At 38.9% G+C, this 7,232-nt stretch overlaps 1 long non-coding RNA gene across 1 annotated transcript in view; it reads right to left on the bottom strand.

Moving 5' to 3' along the window:
- Positions 1-5,469: 5,469 nt before the first annotated feature.
- LOC132827366 (uncharacterized) overlaps positions 5,470-7,232 on the bottom strand; it is a 55,327-nt gene continuing 53,564 nt past the window's right edge. Inside the window, exon 4 of the long non-coding RNA XR_009645990.1 lies at positions 5,470-6,244. This is a non-coding gene — a long non-coding RNA (uncharacterized LOC132827366). The remainder of the gene's footprint in view (positions 6,245-7,232) is intronic.

Raw genomic sequence — 7,232 nt, 5'->3', positions numbered from 1 at the left:
TTTTGATAAGGGATAGCACTACAGCTGTACTGAGGGAGGATATTCCCGGAAATAGATCCAGGGAGGTTATTTGGGTGGAACTGAAAAATAAGTAAGGAATGACCAACATATTGGGATTGTACTATAGACCCCTTAATAGTCAGCGGGAAATTGAAAAACAAAATTTCTAAAGAGATTTCAGTTATCTGTAAGAATAATAGAGTGGATATGGTAGGGGAGTTTTACTTTCCAAACATAGACTGGGAATGCCATAGTGTTAAGGGTTGAGATGGAGAGGTATTTGTTAAGCGTGTACAAGAAAAGTTTCTGACTCAGCATACGGATGTACCTACTAGAGAAGGTGCAAAACCTGACCTACTCTTGGGAAATAAGGCAGGGCACGTGACTGAGGTGTCAGTGGCGGAGCACTTTGGGGCCAGTGACCATAATTCTATTAGTTTTAAAATCGTGATGGAAAAGGATAGAACAAATCTAAAAGTTGAAGTTCTAAATTGAAAAAGACTAATTTTGATGGTATTAGGCAAGAACTTTCAAAAGTTGATTGGGGGCAGATTTTTGCAGGTAAAGGGACGGCTGGAAAATGGGAAGGGTTCAGAAATGAGATAACGAGAATTCAGAGAAAGTATATTCCTGTTACGGTAAAAGGGAAGGCTGGTCGGTATAGGGAATGCTGGATGACTAAAGAAAGTGAGCGTTTGGTTAAGAAAACAAAGGAAGCATATATCAGTAGAGATCAAATGAATCCTGAGAAGCGTATAATGGTAGTAGGAGTATACTTAAGAGGTAAATCAGGAGGGCAAAAGAAGGGACATGAGATAGCTTTGGCAAATAGAGTTAAGGAGAATCCACAGGGTTTTTACAAATGCATTAAGGACAAATCAATACCTAGGGATAGAATAGATCAGCAAGGCGGCCTTTGTGTGGAATTGCAGGAGATGGGGGAGATACTAAATGAGTATTTTGCATCAGTGTTTACTGTGGAAAAGGACGTGGAAAATATAGAATGTAGGAAAATTGATGGTGACATCTTGAAAAATGTCCATGTTACAGAGGAGAAAGTCTTGAAACACATAAAGGTGGATAAATCACCAGGACCTAATCAGGTATACCCTAAAACTCCGTGGGAAGCTAGGGAAGTGATTGCTGGGCCCATTGCTGAGATATTTGTATCATTGATAGTCACAGGTGAGGTGCCAGAAGACTGAAGGTTGGCTAACGTGGTGCCACTTTTTTAAAAAATTGGTAATGTCAAGCAAGGGAACTAAAGGTTGTGAGCCTGACGTCAGTGGTGGGCAAGTTGTTGGAGGGAATCCTGAGGGAAAGGATGTACATGTATTTGGAAAGGCAAAGATTGATTAAGCATAGTCAACATGGCTTTGCGTGTGGGCAATCATGTCTCATGCACTTGATTGAGTTTTTTGAAGAAGTAATAAAGAGGACTGATGAAGGCAGAGCATTGGATGTGATCTATATGGACTTCAGTAAAGTGTTTGACAAGGTTCCCCATGGGAGGCTGGTTATCAAAGTTAGATCTCATGGAACATAGGGAGAACTAGCCATTTGGATACAGAACTGGCTCGAAGGTGGAAGACAGAGGGTTGTGGTGGAGGGTTGTTTTTTCAGACTGGAGGCTAGTAGCCCAGTGGAGTGCCATAAGGATTGGTGCTAAATCCACTACTTTTTGTCATTTACATAAATGATTTGGATGTAAACACAACAGATATAGTAAGTAAGTTTGCAGATGACACCAAGATTGGAGGTGTAGTAGACAGCGAAGAGGGTTACCTCAGATTACAATGGGATCTTGACCAGATGGGCCAATGGGCCGAGGAGTGGCAGATGGAGTTTAATTCAGATAAATGCGAGGTGCTGCATTTTGGGAAAGCAAATCTTAGTAGGACTTATACACTTAATGGTCAGGTCCTCGGGAGTGTTGCTGAACAAAGAGACCTTGGAATGCAGGTTCATAACTCGTTGAAAGTGGAGTCACAGATAGATAGGATAGTGAAGAAGACATTTGGTATGCTTTCCTTTATTGGTCAGAGTATTGAGTTAGGAGCTGGGAGGTCATGTTGCAGTGTACAGAATGTTAGTTAAGCTACTTTTGGAATATTGCATGCAATTCTGATCTCCTTCTTATCAGAAGGATGTTGTGAAACTTGAACGGGTTCACAAAAGATTTACAAAGATGTTGCCAGAGTTGGAGGATTTGAGCGATAGGGAGAGGTTGAATAGGCTGGGGTTGAGGGGTGACCTTACAAGATTTATAAAATTATGAGGGGCATTGATAGGATAAATAAACAAAGTCTTTTCCCTGGGGTGGGGGAGTCCAGAACTAGAGGGCATAGATTTATGGTGAGAGGGGGAAGATGTAAAAGAGACCTAAGGGGCAACGTTTTCACTCAGAGGATGGTGCGTGTATAGAATGAGCTGCCAGAGGAAGTGGTGGAGGCTGGTACAACTACAACATTTAAAAGGCACCTGGAACGGTGTATGAATAGGAAGGGTTTGGAGGGATATGGGCCAAATGCTGGTAAATGGGACTAGATTAGGTTGGGATATCTGGTTGGCATTTGGCCCATATCCCTCCAAACCCTTCCTATTCATACACCATTCCAGATGCCTTTTAAATGTTGTAATTGTACTAGCCTCTGAATGGTCTGTTTTTGTGCTGTACATCTCTATGACTCAATGACTCGATGTTCACTGCTTGATATTTTTCTTAAGCCTCATTCCAAATAAGCTAAAGGAGCTTGTTTTTCAAGGATATTGGACCCAAATCCAACATTTAAGAGCTTAGCTGATGGTAGAATGTAGCGACAAAGACAATAAAACCCACACCTGATTTATGTGGGTGGCCATGTTACAGTTAGAATTAGTAGGGTCTTTGTTTAAGGGGATTTTTTGAAATGAGTGTTGACCTCATTCAATATTGAAATGAAACTCCTGCATCCAGTTCTGGATTGGTTTGTGCCATTGATTGAAAGTAGTTACACCTTACATTGTCACAAACCTCAACTTGTTTTTCAGGCTCTGCACAGACTTAACCAGAAGTCTTTAAGGCAAGTATGGTTATCAGAATAATCTTGCCTGTAAACAGGCTGTAGTACTTAATAGCCTAACTATAGTATCTAAATTCATGTTACAAATTAATAGATTGTATGTAAATTCCTGAGAATGTGGCAGGTTGTATGTCAATGCAATTTTCTCTTCAGTAAAGGTTTGGGACCAGTTTATGTCTGATGAATCCCATAGTGCAAATCAGCCAAAGGGAATTGAGGTCTCAAGAACTGAGAATTCTGAGAAATCTTGATCAGTTGAGAATTGAAGAACAGAATCTGGATTCAGAAAATTCAAATTTATTCAAATCCTGCCTCCTGTGTATTCTTCAACATCGAGTTCCATTCAATCGTGTTCGGTGTATTATCCCTTCGAGGAGAGAAACAAGGAGAGCAGCAAATTTATTGACAAGAATGAATAATGTTAAAGAAAACTCAGAAGGTATTATTGTCAGAATATTTATATATTTGAAGCAGTTAAATTGACTGAGAAAATGTTGTGTTCTGACTGCGAAATAAGCTAAATTGTTGTAGTGGCCATTCTATAGAGACCATGGATCTCTGTAAGACAAATAGCCATATATTAGGGACACCATACCTCCAAGAAAAGGACTGCCAATCATGATATGGCTGATGTGAGGTATCTGCAGAATTGTTGGAGTTTTGATAGAAGTTCCCAGAATTAAGGAACTAATCTATTATGTTTTATGTCGGGGATATTTTGAGTTTTCGTTAATATTTTTTCCATCACTGAACACCCACCACTGCACTAACACCAACGGTTTAAAGTAACCACAGTACACCAGAAATTAAAGTCATACAAAGGTTAACATTAGGTGGATGTGGTTGTGTCCTGTTCTCACTCCCTGAACTGTATTGCTGGGAACTTTCTCTCTGACATTAAAGACTAATCTTAGCTATATTATCTCTTCACACAATTTAGCAATATTGCATTCAACTTAGATCTGGGAAATAGGGACTCAATTCGGACAATTATTTTCTCTGAAAGTATCAGAGGAAGTGATCAGAACTTTGAGCCTTCCCAGGTTACATAGATTTAATTATATCTGGTTTCTGTACATTGGGAAATGGTTGTTTCAGTTGAACTTAACCTATTTTTAAAATGAGTGATGCAACATATAAATCTGAATCTCTTCCTGTAAACGGTTGAGCTAACTAATTCCTGAATGACTCTGGACAGGAGGTTACTGTAAAGTGTTTTAATATTTGAAATAGTCTTGCCCAATAGAGTAAGCCTTAAGTAACATAAGTGTCAATGCTCCAATCTCTGGCCATCAGACCTGCAAATCCCCGGCTACTGTGCACTGCTTGTATTTCTCATTCTTTGTTTTCTAGGTTATTCTGGTTGAAACTCATGGACCCGAGATTCAGAATAACTGTGGCCTTGCCTGGCTGATGTATAATTTAAGGTTTATCTAGCAAAATCTGTTTGTCTGAATAGATTGTAACATGTGTTATTTTAAGAGGAAATAGTTGTGAAGTTTATTGGTCACCCAAAGGCCTAATGGTACTTCTGTAACTTCTGAAATGCTTCCATCTTAGAGACGCTACATAAATGCAAGCTCTTTTTATTTAGAAGATAAAAACCGAACACTATTGGCCTACCCGTTCAAGTAAATCAAAGTGACTATACCTCCAAAGGACCATAGGACTGGTGTCTCATTACAGAAAGACACCTAGTCATGAGTTTAACTTCAGGGTCACTACACCTCATGCAATGGTAATATTGAGAAGGTGGGACATTCATAGAGACCTCAGCTGCCTGGAAATTGAACCCACACTGTTGGCACATTTTGCATTACAAACTGGCCAATTAAGCCAACCACCCCCTGTTTGATGACTCCCTAATGAAGCAAGTAGTGATTTGAATCAAAACCCGAAATAAAATGGGTTGGAATGACTCATGTCAATTGCTGTTTCATAAAACTTGCTAATTGCCTAATCATTGTGTTTTGTTATCTTGCTGAAGTCTTCAAGTAAATATGCCCTGGTGAAACATACAGAGATTAGTTTCTTGCCTGAAATATGTTAGTGGCTTTTTTCCTGTGATTACCCCAAATTTATTGTGGCTGTCTGCACACCAAACAGTTGAAAACCATTGAAAAAAACAAAAATCAACTGACAAAAGGCAATTCAAAACTGAAAATATGTTGTCTGAGTCAAACAATTAGAATCAAACTTTTCTTTATTAGAGGTGCTCTTACTCATAACATTACCTCAAACCATGCTTTATTTCCTTTACACTCAGCAACAAGAAATAAAACTCTTTCTTGTAATCTATGCCCTTAAAACGAGGATGAGGTAAGGCAGGAATCTGATTGCTCTATTAAGTCACTATGACAGTGGGTACAACTATAAAAAAAGTTTAAAAATTCAGAAGGATGACAAAGAAAATATAATTATGCTGCAATGTAAGAAATCCATTAAAATTATTTTCTCAAATGAAAATAATATGAAATCATATAAGCAAGCTATCAAGACTATCAAACAATAATTTTGCATTAATACAATGATAAGGCTGAGCATAGCTTCCAGTTACCACATGTGGTCTCAGCAAGAGGGAAGCAGCCATAGTCCTAGCAGACCATAAGGCTACTCTTTCATTAGAGTGAGATAGCTGGTGGTGGCTTACCTGAGGGTCACCATGCCTCAAGCAGCCACATGAAATGATATGAGGTTGCTACATTTACCTGAATACATATCAATTACAAACCTTCAGAAACAATGACAATATAAAAGACAAACAAATATATCCATTAAATCCAGAAGAAGTTAGGGTTTGTCCACTCCAATGTAAATAACCTTTTAGCAGTGTGATAAGTTCTAATTATTCTCATTTACCTCTCTGACACCAGAAGTTAACTTTAATAGATGTGAAATCGCATTCCTACCATTTCTATATACTGTTGAAAATCTAAAAAAATGGTTTAAACTTATTTTATCTTTCTCTCAATCTTACTCTGTTTTATTTTCAATACCAGCATTAACATTGAATTCAATTCACTGATTCAGACTCTGGGTCCAATTTTCACCATGACGGAGAGAGTCTTCTTTGAGGCAAAAATCCCGGAAGAAGACGGGAATCCCAAGTCCTGCTTCTAGTCCTGGCACTTCCCATTTTCATAGGGACAGTTTTGGGGTATTCCATAGTCCACACGTGGTTCCTGTAAATAAATTGCAATTTAGACCATTAGCTTCCTTCACCAAAATGGTGCTGTGACATGTCTCATGCCTGAAACCTAGAGTTAGGAGAGTAAACTGGGTAAAATCAACTCGTCTCCATGCATTTCTTGGGACAGCCAGGGGACACCTCTGAAGAGTTGAGGGAACCTTTTGGAGAGTATCCTTGTAGCCATTGTTCGAGAATATTATGGGGGTTGGGTTCTGAGATTTGTTTGGGTGGGGTGTGTCAGGTGCTCTTTGTGGGCACCTTGTGGAGGGCCAGGTGCATTTTGGCACTTTTAACTGTTGAGACAATTGTATGTACAAGATACATAATTCCCTTGGAACATATCAGGAAGCTTCTAGAAGTGTCAAAACATGATTTTACGAATGAGTCTGCAATATAGAATTTTGAAGTAACAATTACATTTTCCCTTCATGTGCATTGGGAACATGTCGATACTAAGTGAGTTTGCATGGGAGATGAAGGAGGAAAGGGAGATGGTTGAAAATAACTACAAGGTTGGCATTAGGGACTATGGGAGCTGGGTAGAGGGCATTATAACACAATGATTAACATGAGTGACGTACATGGACTGTTTGGGTGAGGAAGTGTAAGGGAGCTGTCAAGGAACTACCCAGAACAATAATACAGGTAGTAAGAAAAATAGTGCCAGGTATTTCAGAGATCCTGCTCTCCACAAAACCATTGCAGGATTTGTGTTGTGTGATGATTATCTGGAACTATTATTTTCACCATGAGGTCGCTATCAAATGAGCACTTTGATAGACAAATCCAACTGCTTATCAAATGGAAATGTTTGCTGATGTAAAGGCTTAAACACGTAAAGATTAAGCAGTGAAATGAAATGTTTGTATTCATTCAGAACTCATTGAAGTAATTTCAATGTATTGACTCATTTTCTTATTATCAATGAGAGTTTATTTTCCAATAGTCACATAATCAATAGACACAGTCAGCACACCTCA

Source organism: Hemiscyllium ocellatum, chromosome 24, assembly GCF_020745735.1.
Source record: "Hemiscyllium ocellatum isolate sHemOce1 chromosome 24, sHemOce1.pat.X.cur, whole genome shotgun sequence".
Taxonomy (NCBI): Eukaryota; Metazoa; Chordata; class Chondrichthyes; order Orectolobiformes; family Hemiscylliidae; genus Hemiscyllium; species Hemiscyllium ocellatum.
The sequence above is the reverse complement of the archived record's forward strand: the minus strand, read 5'-3'. Positions and strand labels throughout refer to the sequence as shown.